Source organism: Natator depressus, chromosome 2, assembly GCF_965152275.1.
Source record: "Natator depressus isolate rNatDep1 chromosome 2, rNatDep2.hap1, whole genome shotgun sequence".
Taxonomy (NCBI): Eukaryota; Metazoa; Chordata; order Testudines; family Cheloniidae; genus Natator; species Natator depressus.
In genome coordinates this window covers 4649349-4669188 of record NC_134235.1, presented here as the reverse complement: position 1 = coordinate 4669188, position 19840 = coordinate 4649349, and the positions used below count along the sequence as shown (strand labels likewise).

At 48.8% G+C, this 19840-nt stretch overlaps 1 protein-coding gene across 1 annotated transcript in view; it reads right to left on the bottom strand.

The window, feature by feature from the left end:
* Nucleotides 1-19840, bottom strand: part of ZC3H3 (zinc finger CCCH-type containing 3) — a 344144-nt gene that overhangs the window by 53044 nt on the left and 271260 nt on the right. The gene's annotated exons all lie outside the window — the stretch shown is intronic.

Sequence of the window (19840 nt, the reverse complement as noted above, 5' to 3'; positions counted from 1 at the left end):
AAGCACTGTGTAATGAAATCAGTGTTTGTCGCTACAGAGGCTTTAGAGATGCAGCACTTGATCCTTCTAGCTACTGACATTTCAGGTGCTTTCAAGAGCAGGCATTTGGGAGTGAAAGAAAACAAATAAAGAGGATGAGTTACTGGACAGTTCTACTAGGGTGAATCTTAACAGTTCTTCTCACATCTAGCACATACAACCCCTTTTCATTTGGGTGCTGAAGCTCTGGGGGAAACGAAGGCAGAGTGATTTACTGGAAGGTACTGAAGAGTTAACCTGCTGAGGGATTCCTTGGGAATACGCATCTTGTCCTTGCAGGAAGGCTTGCGTCTTCTAAGAACAACGATTTCAGAGACTTCTGGCCAAGGAGACTGTGGCCTGGAAGCCCGTCTTTACAGAGAAGAAAATACAGGGAATAGTTCAAAGGGATGGGTAGTGAGAGGTTGAGGCAATGTGAGTAGATCAAAGATCAGGAATACAGTCCGAAAAGAGGGCCTGGATAGACATGTTGCTGTAGGGAACCTCCATACCATCAGAAAATCAAGCAGGAAGTTGAACAAAGCTGGGTTTGTGGCCCCATTTAGAGCTGAGATGCTAAAAGTGGAAAGTCTCAGGCCGAATCTAGGCTGTCCAGAAGAGAAGGCACATCAGGTTTCCTGGAGCTGACTGATTTCCATGGCAGATTTTCTGCAGCTCCTGAGAGGCTAGTCTCATTCCGGGGGCAGAACTCCAGATATTAATCCTCTAGGGGTGTGGAGAGGGAGGTTTGGCTCACTGCTGCCCCAAATACGCTTTACAAGCAGGGATGGTAGTGGATAAGGTGGGGAGTGCTGAGTAGTGGTGCTTTCTGTGCCACCGAAGGCAGAGAATCTGGTGCAAGGAGCCTGGCTAAGCCCCATGGACAACGTGAACTATCTCCAGTATTTGCAGGAATAGAGATGCAGTCCATGTGTTTCATATAAGAACGGCCACACTGGGTCAGACCAATGGTCCATCTTGCCCAGTATCCTCCCTCTGACAGTGGCCAGTGCCAGAGCTTCAAGGGGAGAATACACAACAGGGTAATTTGGAGCGATCCACTCCTGTCTTCCCCCGCTGGCAGTCTGAGTTTTAGGGTCACCCCAGAGCATGGGGTTACCTCCCTGACCATCTTGACTAATAGCCATTGATGGACCTCTCCGCCATGAGCTTAGCTAATTATTTTTGGAACGCAGTTACACTTTTGGCCATTACAACATCCCTTGGCAATGAGTTCCACAGGTTAATTGTGTGTTGTGTGAAAAAGTATCCCCTCTTGTTTGTATTATATCTGCTGCTTTGGTGCCTGTTAATTTCACCAGGTGACTGGAGGTTACTTACCGTAACTGGAAGTTCTTTGAGATGTGTGGTTCCTAACTGTATTGCACACATGGGGTAAACATACGTACCACATGCCGAGTCCGGAGATTTTAAACAAGCAGCATCCGGTGGCCTGCACGTGCACAGTACATCTCGTGATCCCAAGCAAGGGTATAAGAGGCAGTGCAGGTCGACAACCTCTCAGTTCCTCTTCTTACTGCAAATCCAACCAGATCCAAAGGTGGTGGAGAGCAGGTAGTGGAGTACAGACAGGGACCACAGTAACCTCCATTTCTTCTTCAAGTGCTGGTCCCTAAGCGTATTCCACATGTGGATGATTGGCAAGCAGTACTCAGACTGGAAGTGGGTGCCAGGAGGCTGGCAGCAAAGATGTTTGTGGTTGCAGTTCCCACCATTGCATCCGCAGCAGAGACCTGGACCAGTGCATAGTGTCTAGCAAACGTGTATGGAGCCCCAGGTGGCTGCGCTGCATTTGTCCTGCAGCAGGAGTTCGTGCAGGCAGGCTACCCTGGCGGCCTGTGCTCTTGTGGAGTGGGCTGTTATACCACCAGGAAGCAGGATGTGAGCTAGCCTGTAGCACTCGATAATACAGCCTGAAAAACACATACAAATTCTTTGAGAGAAGACAGCTTGGCCACGGGATCTTTCAGCAACGAAGGAGAGCTTCTGATGGGTTTGGTTCTTTACAGGTAAAAGGCTGGTGCACTCCTGATGTCGACAGAGTGAAGTCCCTTCTCTTTGGGAGAAGCGTGGGGATTGGGGAAAAAGACAAGTAACTAAATACACTGGTTAAGGGGGAATTTGGACACAACCTTGGGTAGAAATTTAGGGTGATGGCAAAGGGATACTTTTGTCCTTGTGAAATACTGTGAAAGGGAGGGCTGCTCTGATGGCTCCCAGTTTGCTGACCCTCCTAGCTGAAGTGATGGCCACTAGAAGTGCCACCTTTATGGATAGGTGGGATGTGGAACATGTGACTAAGGGTTCAAACGGAGGCCTAGTAAGTTTTCACAGCACAAGATGAAGATCCCATAGTGGTGTGGGTTTAACGACTGGCAGAAAGGCCTTGGTGAGGTCATTCATGAACTGAGTCATAGTTGGGTGGGTGAAGACAGTGCCTGTCTACTGGAGGGAGGAAGGCACGAGTGGCTATGAGGCGGACTCATAACAAGCTGATTAGAGACAGGAGGTAATCTAAAACAATCAGGATGCTTGAGGGACTGACTGAGGCTGACTGTGCTATATTCAGGTGGAGAAGCGTTTTCATTTAGCCGAACAACAGGCTCTGGTCAATTCTTTCCTACTCTGGGTAAGTATAGCCTGGACAGAGGAGAACAAGAGCAATCTACTTCCAACGCCCACCAAACACCAGGGCACGAGAGCTCTGACTGGGGTGTTTGACCCTGCCCCTGTCCTTTGTGAGGAGATCTGGGAAGGGGTGGATCCTGACCAGAGGGTGGGCTGACACCGACAGAAGCTCTGGGAACCCAAACTGCCTGGGCCAACAAGGAGCTTGAAGCATGACACAGGCCCGGTCATGACATGTCTTTCTCAGCACCTGTGGGAGCCGGGGGATGGGAGGAAAGGCATATCCGAAACCGTTTGTCCACGAGAGTAGGAGAGTGCCGCCTTGGGAGTTGTGGCCTATGGCTTCCCTGGAACATAGTGGGAGGTTTTTGTTCGTTTGCAATGCAAGGCGGTCCCACAGAGGTGTGCCCCACCGCGTGAAGATGTCAGTTAAACGGAGTCATGGATTTCCCACTCGTGGTCCGCTGAGAAGTGGCGGCTGAGGTCACCTGCTAAGTAGCTGTGAATAACCATGCTGTATGCTGCCTGGATGGTGGTGATGGGCCCGATGCACCAGTTTCAAAGCCCGGCTGCCTCCAGACAAAGGAGATCTCGCTCCTCCCTGTTTGTGTAGACCACGGCAGTGATACTGTCTGACATCACTTGGATGTGAAGGGAGACAAGGAGTGGGAGGAAGGTCTTGCATGCGAAGGGGATTGCCTGCAGCTCCAGGATGTCGATATGTAGCCTGCCTCCTACGTGGTCCACGTGCCCTGTGCAGTATGACTGTTGAGGTAGGCACTCCACCCCAGAAGGGACACCTCTGTTACCATGGTGGCACTGGGAGTGGAGTGGAGAAGGGAACTCCCACTTGTACCTTGTCAGGGGACCACCAAGCCAAGGAGACAATGATCCTGGTGGGAATGGTCACCTTGGAGTTGATGTGGTGTTTGTGGAGTGAGTAGACTGAATTGAACCAGGCTTGCAGGCAACACAGATGAAGCCTGGCAAAGGGTCTCACATAAGTACACACTGCCATATGACCGCGGAGTGATAGGCACAGAGAGGGTAAGCAGGACTCGACTAAAACATCAAAAGTGGCCCCTAGCAGCAGGCTGGAAATGGGTTGCAGTCGTGGTGGTAGAGGGGCCAAAACGCGAGGCCTCTGAGCCTCTGTTGCTTATGAGGAGGCTCAACAGGATGCTGGTAGAAGGATGCATGAGGAGAAGGAGGAGGTGGTGGCAGTGGTCTTGGTTTATAGGTCTGTCTCTTATGCACCCTCCTTGGGGCCCAGGGAGCAGAGGGCAGACCCTGAGTCCTTTAATGAGTGGAGAGAGTCATCAGTCTTCTTGTTAAAGAGGTTGGACTTGTCAAAGGGAAGATCTGGAATAATGTTCTGTACCTCTCTGGGGAAGCCTGAGGATTGCAACCATTAATCCTTCTCATAACAATACCAGTGGCCAAGTTCCTGGATGCTGTATCTGCTGTATCAACTGCAGCCTGAAGAGCTGTTTTCATCACTAGCTTGCCCTCCTTTAAGAGGGAGAGGAAGTGGGTTCCATCATCAGAGAAAAAAGTTTTGTCTTAACAGGCCGTCAGCCTACAGTAGTTATTAAAGTCATATTTGGAGAGGAGGGCCTGGTAATTGGCGAGGGGGAATTGCAAGCCCGCAGAGGAGAAAACTTCTCTCTCCCAGAGGTCCAGTTTCTGGGACCCCTTGTCTGGTGGGGTGATCCTTAGGTACTGAGACCTCATACATTCCGTAGCAGCCTGTGCCACCAAGGAGTTGGGAGCAGAGTGGGAGAACAGAAATTCAGCCCCCTTTGCTGCAATGACATTTCACAGAGCCGCTCAGCCTTTGTAGGTGTAGGGGCACAGGATGCTGGGGTGCACCACACTAAGCTCACTGTTCCAATAGGGCCTCGTTGACTGGGAGAGCCACCTTACCTGGGCTCCGAGGCTGCAGAATGTCCAGCAGTCGGCGCTGTGGGTCTGGGACTTCTTCCAGAGATATCTGGAGACCACCAGCAACTTTGTAACAAGTCCTGATGCTGTCTACGGTTGTTTGGTGGGGATAGGGAAGGAGAGACAGCATCATCTGGAGAAGAGGAGATTCCCGTCAGAACCATCAGTACCTGCGGTTCCGGTTCGACATGCTCCTCCTCATACACTGACGGAACCAGTTGTTGATGCATAGGAGAGGAGTGGTAAAGATTACTTAGTGGGTCCTGGACATCTGGTATAGGGATCCCATGGTCCCCAAAAGGGCCAGAAAGAGAAGCCAACCATTTGAGGAGGACTCCATGGAATGGAGAACCATTGGTCCCCAGGGAGGTCATGTCCATGAGGGTAATGACCATGAGTCCTGGATCGCCTGTCTGGACTTGGCTCTCTTCAGGGGGTATGAAGGAGGGATTGACTAGTCAGATCCATCTGAACCTGAAAATTGCTCCCGTTGGAACAGCGGAGTTGTTGGTACTGAAGCAATCCTGTCTGATGGTTGTAAGTGAGATGGTCCCTGAGATGCCGAAGTAGGATCATCTTCTGGTGTAGCAGTATCCCTTAGGAAGGCTGGGCTAGAGAAGAGGGGAGACTGCGGGCAGGGGAGGAAAATATCCTCCAGTGCTGTGTAACTCTCCATGCGTCCTGTTGGGGGCAGGAGGGTGTTCCAATGGTCGGCACTAATGTTACCAGCGCACCCCGAGTCGTGGCGTGTTCTTTGGGTGGACATGTTGGTGTCACTGAGTCCAGACCTGCACCTGTGGATGGGACTGGTGGGTGATGGCATTTATGCTTCAGTACTGAAATCACCAAAAGAACTAACAAATCCTTCCTCCTACACACTTTACCCTCACCCTCCAGCCTAGGGTTGCTTTGTTTTTTTTTAATTTACTTTTTATTTTTGCAGGACCTGTTCCTTAGGTTCTCAGCATCAGGCTCGCCTGCCTTCAATAGACTCAGGTAAGGAGCAGGTCTCTTAGAGGGATCTGTCCTTCAGCCCATGAGTGCCTCATGCTCTCAAGGGAAGCCCTGGAGGAAGAGTCTTTGGGCTTCTGCACTGAAGTCTCTGCTCCAAAGCATGCACTCAGAGGGGCACTACTTGTGGGATGAGACCGTACAGAGAGGTCTCCCTAGCCTGGATTGGAGAGGGGCCTCATGGTCTTCTCTATTAAGTATTTTCAAAAGCAAAGCTCATGGGCTTCACGAGTTCTCAGTAGAGAGAAGCGATAGATGCTGTACTTCACTGAAACGTGTCTCACCCAGACAACAGAGGCACCGTTAATGTTCTTCACTTGACAGAAAAGGATCTGGGACAGGAGATGTATTTTTTGAAGTCCAGGACTCTGGCCATAGTCCCAGACCACGGGGAAAGATTCCCTACTCTGGGGAAGTAAAAAAAAAAAAAAAACACTAAACTATACTAAAAACTATAATGATACTAAGTTAAACAAATAACTATTTACCACCTTTATTTGAAGAGTCTCTGAAAGATGAAAGAGAGAGGCCACTAGGCTCTGACTCAGTCAGAAGGAACTGAAGGGGTGTCAACCCCCACTGCTGTTTATACCCTGACTCGAGAGCATGAGGCGATCTACTGCACATGTGTGGGCCAATGGACACTGGCTGTTAAATCTCCTGACTTGGGTGCATACGTACCCCACGAGTGGAATACACATAAGGACCAGCACTCAAAGAGTCACTCCAGGACTCTGCATTGTGAGAAAGGGTAAACAACACTTCTCTATTTACTTTCTCCACACCGTTCATGATTTCATAGACCTCCATCATATCCCCCTTAGTTGTCTCTTTTCTAAGCTAAGCAGCCCAAATCTTTTTAGTCTCTCCTGGTATGGAAGCTGGTCCATACCCTTGATCATCTTTGTTGCCCTTCTCTGAACCTTTTCCACTTCCACTATTTCCTTTCTGCGATGGGGCAATCAGAACTGGACACAGTATTCAAGGTGTGGTCACACTATGGATTTATACAGTGGCCGTTTCGGATTAGCAAGATCCAGGACAATCATATCTAACAAACAATTCCCCCTCCTTAGATCACAAACACCCCCGTTTACTATTAAAAGTCCCAGGTTTTGCAGTGCCTCCAGCTAGGACAATGAAATGAGACTGGGCAGCCTGCCTTTCTGTGTACAGCCAGTTTTATTTTCTAGCTCTAATTCACTAGCTCAGAGCTCTTACTGTGCTGGGTTTTCAGCCCTGCAAGGGACGTGTCAACTGGGGGACTTGTGGGGAAGCGTTTAAATTGACACTTAGAAAAATTCCTCCCTTGAGCTCCCAGCATCACTTGGATCTTTCCCAGACTGACCTCCATGCCCCAAAACATCCCCCTGACTCTGAGCAAGGCATTTGCTAGCACTGGCTGGGTTGGAAGAGACCAGGCTGTAGCGATGGGCCTCATCTGCGTATCTGGGCACTGCAGATCATTCCTCCTCACCAGCCCCCAAACTGGCTCCATATATCCATTGAACAGGAAGGGAGACAGGATGGAGCCTTGTGGGACCTCAGGTGAGGATAAGGCAAAATTGCCTAACACCACTCTCTGGGAACGGTCATTTAGGAAGGAACAGAGCCACCCAAGAACAGCCGCATCCATTCCTGCTATGGTCTGCTTTCAAAGCAACTACACCTCATGACCAATGTGTCATCTTCTCTGTACTCAGGTCTGCACCCAGACCAACAAGCATCAAGGAGATCTGAGGCATCTAGGTATTCAGAACTGTCTCAATGAAAACGGAAGATCAGATCCTGGATGATAGTTAGTCAGTTCATCAGCATGAAGAGATTGTTTCTTTAGCACATTCCTAGTTGTGCTTCATGTCATTAGGGCTACATTTTTCCGTATGTGCATACAAAAATGCACAGGCATAATCTGTTCAATTATTGCAATTACACACACAGAGACAATAACCTAGCATGGAAATGAATAATTAGACATCCAGCTGGTCATTTGCACATGCAGCTGCAGTAACTATGTGAGCAAACCATGCAGACACCGTCATAAAGAAATCTCATATTCCAAAGCATGAACTAGAGAAGCCCTAAGGCTGCAAACCTGATGGCTGCACGTGACCATAATACTGTAGAGCAATCAGAATCATAGACTTTAAGGTCAGAAGGGACCATTATGATCATCTAGTCTGACCTCCTGCACAACGCAGGCCACAGAATCTCACCCACCAACTCCTGTAACAAACCCCTAACTTATGCCTGAGCTACTGAAGTCCTCAAATCGTGGTTTAAAGACTTCAAGGTGCAGAGAATCCTCCAGCAAGTGACCCGTGCCCCACGCTGCAGAGGAAGACAAAAAACCCCGAAGGCCTCTGCCAATCTGCCCTGGGGAAAAATTCCTTCCCGACCCCAAATATGGTGATCAGCTAAACCCTGAGCATGTGGGCAAGACTCACCAGGCAGACACCCAGGAAAGAATTCTCTGTAGTAACTCAGATCCCACCCCAGCTAATATCCCATCACAGGCCATTGGGCATATCTACCGCTAATAGTCGAAGATCAATTAATTGCCAAAATTAAGCTATCCCATCATATCATCTCCTCCATAAACTTATCGAGCTTAGTCTTGAAGCCAGATATGTCTTTTGCCCCCACTGCTTTGCTTGGAAGGCTGTTCCAGAACTTCACTCCTCTGATGGTTAGAAACCTTCGTCTAATTTCAAGTCTAAACTTCCTGATGGCCAGTTTATATCCATTTGTTCTTGTGTCCACATTGGTACTGAGCTGAAATAATTCTTCTCCCTCCATGGTATTTATCCCTCTCATATATTTATAGACAGCAATCATATCTCCTCTCAGCCTTCTTTTGGTTAGGCGAAACAAGACAAGCTCTTTGAGTCTCCTTTCATAAGACAGGTTTTCCATTCCTCGGATCATCCTAGTAGCCCTTCTCTGTACCTGTTCTATGTTTAAGAAGGATGAATTCAATGTAATGCAACTTTTATTTCAGCATTTGTACTGAGGATTTGCATTATTACAACTGATTATATACGGATAAGCCATTAAAACAACCACTTTAAAAAGTATGTTACTTGTCCAAAATGGTTACAGATCATAAGAGGAAAAATACACCACTGTGAAAATAACCTGTCCTCCAGTACTGGCTTGGCCCTGTATCCAGACCTGAGTTCACCAACAATAACTTACAGCTGACCTGGCTAGGAGGGAAAGGGCAACCACAGAGTTGTTCATTTGAGGACCTAGTGGGCTGAGCTTTGGGCGCACTTGGGGGAGAAAGAATGCAGGTTCAAAAGCCCTGGCCAAGTGGAAAGGCGACAGTCCACTGATGTTTACTGGTCCGACTACAGCTGTATCACATAGGACAAAAAACACTTTCTCCTATTGAGCCCAGAGACAATGCCCCTTCCCAAGCCCTGCGTCCCACAGTGATAATACTCCAGCATTTTACAGCATCTTTCACACAGGCTGTCCCCCTCAGTTTCCAGAGTTAAACAACAAACTGCAGCAGAGGGAGAGAGAAATTTGCAGGCCCCAGGAAGGAAGAAGAGAGCATTTCAGAGATTTCCAAATAGGGGGCTGGGCGAGTCAGTCAGGTGGATTAACATCTTCTAATTTACATCTCTCCATGCAAACGCCCCTCCCTTTGAGCAAAACTCTGTGCTAACATATTCGCTTATTCAAAGAGTCAACAGAAAAGTTGGCCAGCGCTAATCGAAAAAGCCTTCTAATGCTGCCTACAGGAAAGCAAAGCATGAACGTCTCTCTGAGCCACCCAAGCTTTGTTCATGCCCACCATGCGGAAATCCTGACTGTATGAGCTACTTATACCCATTTGATGTTACGTTCTGCCTTTGGGTTCCAAACATGGTTTATTACCTTCTCTTTTGCTGTCATTTTGAGTAGCCAGGTGCACTCAGGAGTCACAAACACATACTAAACAACAATACACATTAGCAACCTGAGCTAGATAATACACAACACAGCAGCATTTCAAATATCTTTACACAGCCTCTTCTCTTATAGCGAAGTCCTATATATCTTTTTATAGCGAAATCATTCCCTTGCTCCACCAGAACACCTTCCGTCCTCACCATGGTTGACAACACATTAGCAACGACAGCAAAATATGATCTCACCTCTCGTGGGGGCAGATCCATAGAGTAGCAAAAGGCTTCTCCACAACCAGGATCACAATCTGCACATTGCACTCAATGGAATCTCCTCAGGCCCTTTTCCCTTCTCCGTGAATGGAACTGCATTTGAGCTCTCTCTAAGGAGGTCCTTCCGTGTTAGCACGTGAACATGCCCCTCAGTAGGACAGAACAAAGCTTCTGCCTTTTTTTTCCAAGTGACTTTGGGGTATTAGGCCAATCCTCACTGGTGACCTCTGGAATTACTCAGCACTCCATTTGACAGGTACAAGCAGTGACAGATCAAGGGTGTCTCTCTCTGAAAGGGAAGAGGGGCTTTGTGTTTCTACAACCCAGCAGGGATTGCTGCAGTTGACAAGCAACCAAAGAGGTCATCAACTAGAGGCAGAGGATATTGTTAAACAGCAGGAGAGCTGGGGATCTGGGATGAAACAGACATCAGTGACAGTGGAGAAATGGCCAGAAATTGAAAACATGAAAACCAGGGGAACACCCTGCAGGAACAACATAAGGCAGAGCAGCAGCAAACCACTTTACAAGCCCAGACACTGTAAAATCCACAGAGATGGCTCTAGCGGTTTTTCACTCTACCTCAGAGTGATTCTCTGACAAAGGAAAAAAAAACCCTGGTGGTTCATTTAAAGTGCAGCAGGCCCCCTGCAAAATGGAGCATGGAGTTACACTGGTCCGAGCTCCAGGACTTGCTGTACTCAGAGAGTGGACTAGGGCTGGAAAAGAATCACTAGAGCAGTGAAACTCAGACCTCAGTGGTTCCGCAGCCACATTAGTGATCAACATTAACCAAAAGAGTCACAGTCGTGTGAATTTAGTGTTTCATTACTAGAGTTCTATATAATCATGGCAGGGGAAATACTTAGTTTTTATACATACATATATTATTCTCACAGCAAAATGACCAAGTATCGTTAATAACCTAGTAAAAGCCTCCTGATTGGTTCATAATTAAATCACAGGGGTTTAATATCACATGCTGCAAAGAACTGCAGGAGACACATTAAACTAGAGTCACTTGTGGCTCGCAAGCCTCAGTCTCATGGCACTAGAGAGACCAATGCTGGGCTGACAGAGCAGCAAGATCCTATGTGTTGCCAGGGCTAGACACAAATCCTTTCACCCAGGTGAAAGCTTGCAACAACACTAGTCATGGTATGAGGCAGGATGCCGGACATATAAAATCCACACCCACCTTTGGAATACACACAGGGACCATCCCTCGAAGAGGAACTCTTCCATTCGGCTTATAGAACGTCTTCAATGCCAACATTTTTGCAGCTGCTACCTCCTGAACCCCTGGAGCTAGAAATCAAAGGTTTAAAACCAGCTTGGAGTTGGAAGCCCAGCTTTCAAATGACCTGGGACATTTCTTTGTAACTGGTACAGTTCCTGAGACTTTGGCTGCTGGAATTCGATGGAAAAGGCGAATATCAAAAGTGCTTTGGGAAGGCTGGGACACTACAGCCAATTGTGGATCAGTGAAAAGAAAGAAAAAGGAAAGTCAATCCTTGTAGTGCTTTAAAATAAAGTGAAGCAAAATTAGCCATGAACCTGCCCTGAGTGCATCCTATGAGAAATCTAAGAGATAAGTAAAGTAAGGTAAGGCGGTTACTAACTAGTGGGGTCGGGGATGAAAAAATACAGAGGTATTTACTAAGACGACTAACCAACAGACTAGCAAGCCTTTGCTCCAGTCTGTGTCTTGCTGAAGGTGGACTGTCTGTATGAAGGGACATTAGACACCAGATTACGGGCTCCTTGGGTTCTGAATCCTGCTATCCCTTCCCACCCATTACGCTCTGTTCATCAGCAGTCTCCTTGCAGTTCTGCAAAGCTGTTTAGTCTCTCTCTTGTCATGTACTTTTAAGCACTCAGTCTGGAGGCAATGGCTTTTGCTTGATAGATCACAGTGGAGGGTGCTGCTCAGCCACAAATTATAGGGTTCTAATGGTCTATTGAATAGATCAGGGGTTTCAAAACCAGGAACTCATGTATTTCAATCCCAGCTCTGACAGACTCCCCATGTGCCTTAGGCAAATCCCCTAGTATCACTGTGCCCCAGGTTCCCTGGCTTTAAAATGGGGGATAAAAACCCTGCCTGTCCAGACCTGTTGTGAGGCTCCACCAGCTTGTTTTCATGCAGCATCCTGAAGCGCTGGATCATCTGGGGCTGCCTGCAGATTTTGCTCTATTTCCTTGGAATCTAAAGTTTCACTAAAAAAGTCTCTCGCTCTTTTGGTTGCCAAAAGCCACAGTGACATCACTGACACCCCGTTGAAATGCTGAGCCTGCAGCCAAACCGACTGAAACAGCAGCTCTGAGAGGGCATGAACTTTACGCAGATTAGAGCTGGAAAAAACCCTTTAGGCCTTAGCTCATCTAGTCCGTAGCCAGGAAACCAGTGCAAGATTGTTCCCTGCCGTGCATCCTCCGGGCTTGTACTAATTGTCCCATGGTGGGGCTTCCTTTACTCCTGCTGGGAGACTTTCCCACAGTTTAATTCCTCCCATATCCCAGTCATCTCATTAGGGTGTTCACTTGGAAGCCATTTAAATGCCAGCTCTTGACCATGTCAGTGCCAGAAGTACCCCGGCACTGTGCTTATCCAGCAGGGCTGGATGGTTCATCCACACCCTGACCTCCCATCCCCTGGAAAGGATGCTCCTAGGAATAAAGCTATGGATTATATCTAAAATCAGAGAGTTGGAAAATCAAGGTGAGCAGGACTGGGTGCCTGACCATCCTCTGTAGCAGCTGACAGTGCCCTCCAGCCAATGCTACAGAACAAATTCTTTTCCTCTGCAACACCTTTCAAGGTACGTCTACACTGCAGGCTTCTTTTGGGGGGCATGTCGAGTACATACACACATGGGCTGCTAGCACAGGTGTGAATAGCAATGTGGCCAATGAGACAGCTTAGGCAAGTAAAAACACGCCATAGGGGTGTGGGTATGGCCATGAGTACACACCCTACACGGCTCTCTGCTCACCCTAATCCCCCATCTACACTGCTGTTTTTAGCAGTGCAGTGTCCTGCTCTGCAGCCTTTCCTCCCTGCAGCAGGGAAAGGCTGAGCCCTTCCCAGCTGCCTTCCCCCGCCAGAGCGTTTCCTCCGTGCAGTGAAAGGCTCTGGCAGCAGGGACCTGCTGAAGCTTTTCTGCACTGCCCCCACCAGAGCCTTTCACTGACACACGTAACTCTACACCGCAGCGTGGACGCAGCTTGCTTTTCACTGCGGCGAGTTGCTACACATCCCTTCCGTGCTGCTGCCCATGATGTGTCGTGTAGACAGTCTCAGAAGATGGTTTCTAAGAGCTTTACAAAACTAACATTCAACCTCATAACATTATTAGAAGGTAAGTAAAATAAATGCTACACACAGGTCATTTTGCCCACTGGTGAAATGCAACCAGTTCTTGATAGGAACACAGAGGCTGTTTAAACATCCACATATCAGACTATGACAGGAAGCCAAGAATATTGTATCAAAATGAAACTGCCGTGGCAGTGGATGTAGAGAGAATGAGATTACTGGAGTTGGCATTAGGCTGAACTCCGGGGCTAACATTCCTCCTCCTACACAAAACACCGTAGGATCTTCAACAATGGCAAAGGTTCAGAACTTGGGCTTTCCGTCTCCACCAAAAGAGAGAGAAAGGGAACTCGCACGACGTATCAAAACTGGAGCTAAGGAGTGAACAGTTTTGACTCTGATGATAATGGGAAATTATTTCCTTTATTTTAGTTCACATATGGACATAGCATTTCCTGGCTGGTTGGCACTCTCTTACGTGAGAGAATGCTCCAAAGTTTACCGGTTGGTTCATTCAGCTCTACCGTACACGCCCACTAGCAGAGAGTTCTCTCTCTAATATTTACCATACATTTGCTCTCCATATGTTTTGGGGATGATGCCGCCGTGAAAGCCATGCTTTGCTTTCAAGCCAGTGCGTTACTTGCCATTGGCCACTATCACATCTTTGCTCTGAGAGATTCACATTCCGCCAACACGCAGACCTTGGACTGGAATAGCTAGAGGGCATAAGAAAGCAAGACCTCTACTCCCCATCTCACCACCGTAAAGGATGCAGTATGTTTTCCAAGAAGTGCACGTGGAGAGTTAGCCAGGAGATTCCTTTGGCAAAATTCCCATGTAGTGCTTTATACATATGAAGTGTTGTGTTCTCACTTGCCCATTCACTCTTTGTAGGATCACCGCAGGGATTTTCACACACAGAAACCATGTTATGCCATTACCATGAATAACAGCCTTTCAGCTGTTTTGCAGAAGGCGAAAAACACTACATCCGGCAGAGCTGAGATACATTCACTCTCTCTCACATTTATACAGTGCATTCCATCCCCAAGGATCCCAATGCTTCATAATAGACAGAGCAGAATCCGTTCACTTCATACATCGCTGCCACTCATCGAACATTATTTGTTCCATTTATTCAGTCAATTGCATACTGTTCAAATTATTCAGTGTTCCCCCATTGACAAATATATTCGTAAATTAATCATTATAATCACTTGTATTACAGTAGCACCGAGAGGGTGGCCCCGCTGTGCTGGGTGCTGTACAGACACACAGCGCCAGACTGGCTCTACCTCAAAGCGTGTACAGTCAAAAAGACACGGCAGTCAGAGGGTGGGAGGCGAAACGGAAACACGGACAAATGACATGGCTTATGTAAGGTCACACAGCTGGTTAGCAGCAGAGCTCAGAACAGACCTCAGGCCTCCAAGTCCAGTATCCTACCCACTGGACCATGTGGTCACCCCAAATCAAAGTAGCAATCTGATAAACTTCATTATTTTTTTCAAATTAAACCCAGCTATACCCCCCTCCCCCTTATTTGCCCATCTCTACCTATCACTGAAGGGCAGCCACCTCGGCGGTGGGATGTGGGTGGCAGCACAGAAGAGTTTGGGAGGGAATGTGAAAAACGACAGGATGCAGTTGAAATGGTAGTGTCAATGACCGAAGCTGGAATGTGCACGATAGCAGGGTTCAAACCCGCAGCGCTTGTGAAGAATGCCATAGGATCTTTAAGGATGCCAAGTGGTTGGGACCACATTCTATGTCTTGCCAGTGCTAGGCCAGGGCATTTGTTCAATGGTGACGGAGGGAAGAGCACCACCTACTGAATTCCTTCCTGCCACACCTGGGTTCTCCTTGGCGGTCTCTCAGTGAAGTACGAACCGGGTCCAGTCTTTTGGAGGCGACGAGACCTGGAAAGCTCACAGACCCATGGGGCAGATCCAGATATGCCTTAACATATAGGTCATTTTAGCACACTGCTCAATGGCTTGGGGGCGCACTATTTGCTGGGAATCAAGAACAATGTTCTTCTTAACAGCCTCTAAATGTGGACTTTTCTTCCCAGCACGCCAGCACACAGTTCAAAATACCTACAGGTGACGGCGTTGTGTCCTGGCATATTCGCAAGGCTCTCACCCCTTCTCTTCCACTTCCCATCTGCAAACAACACCTCATGGCTTTTGTCACCTACTGGAGTAACCCCAATGGAAGGTGACTTTTGTGGCCAAGGAACTCCCTATGTTTACTTTAGCAAGTTAAATCCCCACCACCCCAAATAACCCTCCACCTCTCCAGTTATAAATCTCTACACTAATAATTGCATTAGGGTATGCTGATTGGCGCCTTTTCCAGTACAGACTTTATAAAGAAAACAAACCGCATGTAACTAATTCCAAGGTTGGGTGCTGGGCTCAGGTTTCTAATTATTTTTCCAAGCCATTCTTAGCTTGGCTGTGCTACGCTATGACACCATGCTTGGCCACCTTTCCACAGCATTGCAGGCCTGCTCTGGCCCTCTCTCCGTGCACCTGTCAATCAGCTTAGCCTGTGACCACAGGGCAGGGAGAAGGCCAGGGAAGTGGGGCAGGGATTGTGCTGAAGTTCTGTGCACTCTGATCTGCAGAGCAAAGCCCTGCTCGCTTTCCAGCTGAGGACAGTGGGGTATGAAGAAGCCCCTTTGGGAGGGGAAGAGCGACGTGAGATTTTCTGCTCTTGCCTGGGGTATTAAAGCCAGATAAAACATAAGGATTGGGTTACAGTAAACCTGCTTGCTGCCCCGCACATGTCAGTTGAGGTGAAGAGGAGGACTGGGTTTAGGATGGCAAGGGAGCAACCTCATTCATTGGGTCATCTGATCCTTTCCACCTGTCAGTGCGACTAATTATACCCACAGCGGGATCCCGGCCAACTAGCAGGTTGTACCATAAAAAGAGAAGACGATCTGGTCACTCTCAGAAGAGTTATGTGGAGATTCCAAAAAACCAGAGACCTCCCCAAAAAGGTTGGGGTGCGGGAGGGAATGCAGTGTGCAGGAATGGGCTCAAGGCAAGGGGTTGGGGGGGAGGAGGGGTGTGGAGTGCGGGAGGGAGCTCAGGGGAGGGGACTCAGGGCAGGGTTTGGGGGGCAAAGGGCAGGAGGGGTTCGGGGTGCAGGCTCCGGCCTGGCTTACCTGGAGCGGCTCCAGGGTGGCAGCGGGGACAGGGCAGGCTCCCCGCCTGCCTGCCCTGGCCCCACGCCGCTCCCGGAAGTGGCTGGCACCAGGTCCCTGTGGCCCCTGGGGGAGAGGGGGAGCAGAGGGCTCCGCGCGCTGCCCTCACCTGTGGGTATCTCCCCCAAAGCTCCCATTGGCCGCAGTTCCCTGTTCCTGGCCAATGGGAGCTGCAGGGGGCAGTGCCTGCAGGCGAGGGCAGCGTGCAGAGCCCTCTGCTCCCCCCACCCCCAGGGGCTGCAGGGAGGTGGAGCTGGCCACTTCCAGGAGCGGCGCGGGCCCCACGGGGGTGGCAATCCCACGGGCTGGACCCAAAGCCCTGACGGGCCATAGTTTGCCCACCCCTGCTCTGAAGACTTCCACAGTCTGGGGGGTATCAGCTCAGACCCAGCTCAAGTTGTAGGTTAGTATTTTCCCTAGTGCGTTTCGTGCCCCAGTCTGCTGAGGCCAACTGACATAGCTCCCTGTGGAGCTGGCCAGGAAGGTCATTGGTCAGCCACATGGGGCTCCCTCGCCCTTCGAGAGGGCGCCTTCTGCCTCAGCCGCATCCCCAGCCTGGGCCACCGTGCATCTCAGCTGGGACTCTGCCTCCACACTAGAGCCCAATGAACTCTGGGTGAAATTCAAGGTCTTGCTCACTACGCACAAAGCCTTAAATCGTCTAGAGCGCAGCTGCCTCGGAGACCGTCTGCTTCTTCCTCTGCCCTGCATCAGAGCATTGAAGCAAACCCTGCCAAGGAAGAAACTGGAGGGCGCCAGCTGCTCTTGATGGCCAGCTCTTATTTCTCCTGGGAACCCCCTTCCACCTGGAATTTGGTGAAGTTCAAGACCTCTAGACCAAATCCTCACATAGCCACTGGCTTAGTTTCCCCCCTCCCTCACCTTTGGCCGCATCCTTCTTGATTTGTCCATTTTAGACTCCTTGTGCCAATGGGATGGGGGTGAGGGGTTTACCGATTATTAGCTGCTTATGTATGGGAATGACTGATGCCTTAATATAACCCATGTATAATGTGCCCAGAGGCAATGGTGATGGTCGCCATACAAATGGCTGAAACAAATAAACACAATACTGACAAAATAGCTGAGCTGGCCCTGCCACTATCTACTCACAGGGTGCTCTGGCATTGGTAGTGGGCTCGGAACACCACGACTGCCCAGCATAAGCATGTGGGGAGGTGTCGGACAGAGACAAGGGCAGCACGGCCACCTACGTTTGTAATAGCTTTGGTTATTCTCTCCTCAAACCCAAAAAACTGATCTGGCTGAAATACACAGTCCCGCAAGGTTTCCGGGGTCCCAGTTGGTCTGTCCCCCAGGACTGAGATGTATTAGTTGCATTGATTTTGTGCACCCTGTGCTAAGCCTTGGATTTCCCTGTGCATATTCCCCAAAAGGGGCCACAACAGAACCAGGTGTCCAGGCAGTACGGATCTGAGCGGCCTGGCCAGCTGTCCTGCCCTTTAACAGGCAGGGGGAATGTGTGGGAAGCAAAGCAAGGTATGTTTGGTTTCAGTGAGCGTTTGCTCCTCGCTTTAGTTTAAGCAGGGAATTTGGGGCCTCCCAGCTTCTCATTTCCCCATGGCCTACCTGCCCCCGGGACCCTCCCAGAACAGTGATTCCACCAGCAGGAACCAGGAGGAGCCTTCCCAGGTGCCTGACGTCATGATTCCCCCACCTCTGCAATGTGGACTCTAGATTTACTTTCCTTGTTGGGTGTGGCATCACCAGCTTCTTCCCACCTCTCTCCTATTTCCTCTACAGCCCCTTCAGCTGTCCAACCACACCTTCCTCCTCCCCTCCCTATTTCCCTCTTCACCTCCCTCCAATTCAGTGTCCCGCTCCCTTCTCTTCTCCCCACAATCCTTTCCTTGTCCCAACTCCATAGTAAGACGTCTGGGATAAATGTATCTAAAATGTGTTACACAAACCATGGAGTACCAAGCCCTGATTACTAGGCCACTTTGTTCGTGGGTTATGTCCTGTTCCCGCATCCTGCATCTGTCTCTAGACCGTATGCTCTTTGTGGGAGGGATCACATCTTCCTGTATGTTTGCACAACGCGCCCGGCACAATAGGACCCCAAACCTGAGTGGAGACACTGAGTGCTACCATAATAAAAGTTCCCTGTGTCTTTAAATCGAAAACTGGGTGCCTCAAGTGCTTTTAAAAGCCACACCAAACACCCCTGAAGCTTTTTGAGCTGTTACAGGTAGAACCATCTCCAAGTTACAGGATTAACTGGCTGGATTGATGTCAGGCTGTTTTAATGTACCTCTTACCCACAACTTCCTAGTGCTAAGTGGCTGCTGGGAAGCTATCATTGGAGGTGGAGGGGCTGCTTTCTGAAGTCGTTCTGAATTGACAGCTAGTAAATAGCTTTTTTTTGATGGCTTTTTTATAATTGGGTGCAGATGGAAGCAGCCTTAAAAATTCCAGCTCCCTGTCGTTAAAATCTGGAAGACAATACATCTGAACATCATACAGTCTGTGGAATAATAATGGAGAAATTTATCCAACACATGGAGCATTGTTTGTGCCTTTTCATCTTCAGCTGCAAACAGCAAAAACCTAGTTTTTTGACACTATTTTATACTTTCTTCCTGACATGGAGCTGAAAGACCAACCCCTGGGAGATGTTAAAGGCTCCCTGTTAGAGCACCCAGCCAGCTCTATCCTTGGTGCCCAGCTACAATAGACTGTGTTAATTACCTTCATTATTTAGAACCACACCTATTTACAGCACTCTGAGTGCTCAGCTCCTGAGGATGCAGGAGTAAAGGTGCGATGCATGCTTTAATATTTCCATTTTACAGCGCAACCCTCATTTGCCTTTTTTTTTAAAGCAACTAATTAGTTACCACTGGGACCCATGTAAACACCTCATGCAGGGCAGTGGAGCTGGGTTTGTGCTGGGAAAAGTAACATGAAGGGCTCCACTTAACCCAGTACAAAGCAAGGGAAACTCTGAAACTCACCCCGTTGAGCCTCGGCGGTGTTAACAGGGTGAAAGACCACCCCAAGCTCAGAGAGCTTTACAAGACTAGGGCACAACGGGAGTACATTACTGAGGGCATTTCAACATAAAACATAACTCTTTGGCTTTGTTGAAATCTGACCCTTATATTAAGGGTACCTTTGGGGCTTACTTGTCTTTTTTAAGTCGGTACAAAAACAAGGAACCAAAGAAAAATGTGAAACCCAAGCAGATCTTTGGGGAAGGGTGTGTGTGTGTGCGCGTGCGTGCACACACACACAGAGTGTCTGTACAGCTCCTAGCACAACAGGACCCCGATCCCTGCTTGGGGCCTTTAGGTGCCACCTTAATACAAATAAGTAATAATACAGACGCTGTTCATCTCTCTGTCCACATGCCTGTGTTTTAACCTGTGACAGAATCCAGTTCCATAGCCCTGGCCTAGGTGATTGCGTGGATTCCAGTAGTAACCAAATAGTTACTTCCAAACAACAGACCTGAGTTTCCAGAGATGTTGAGCTACAACCGTT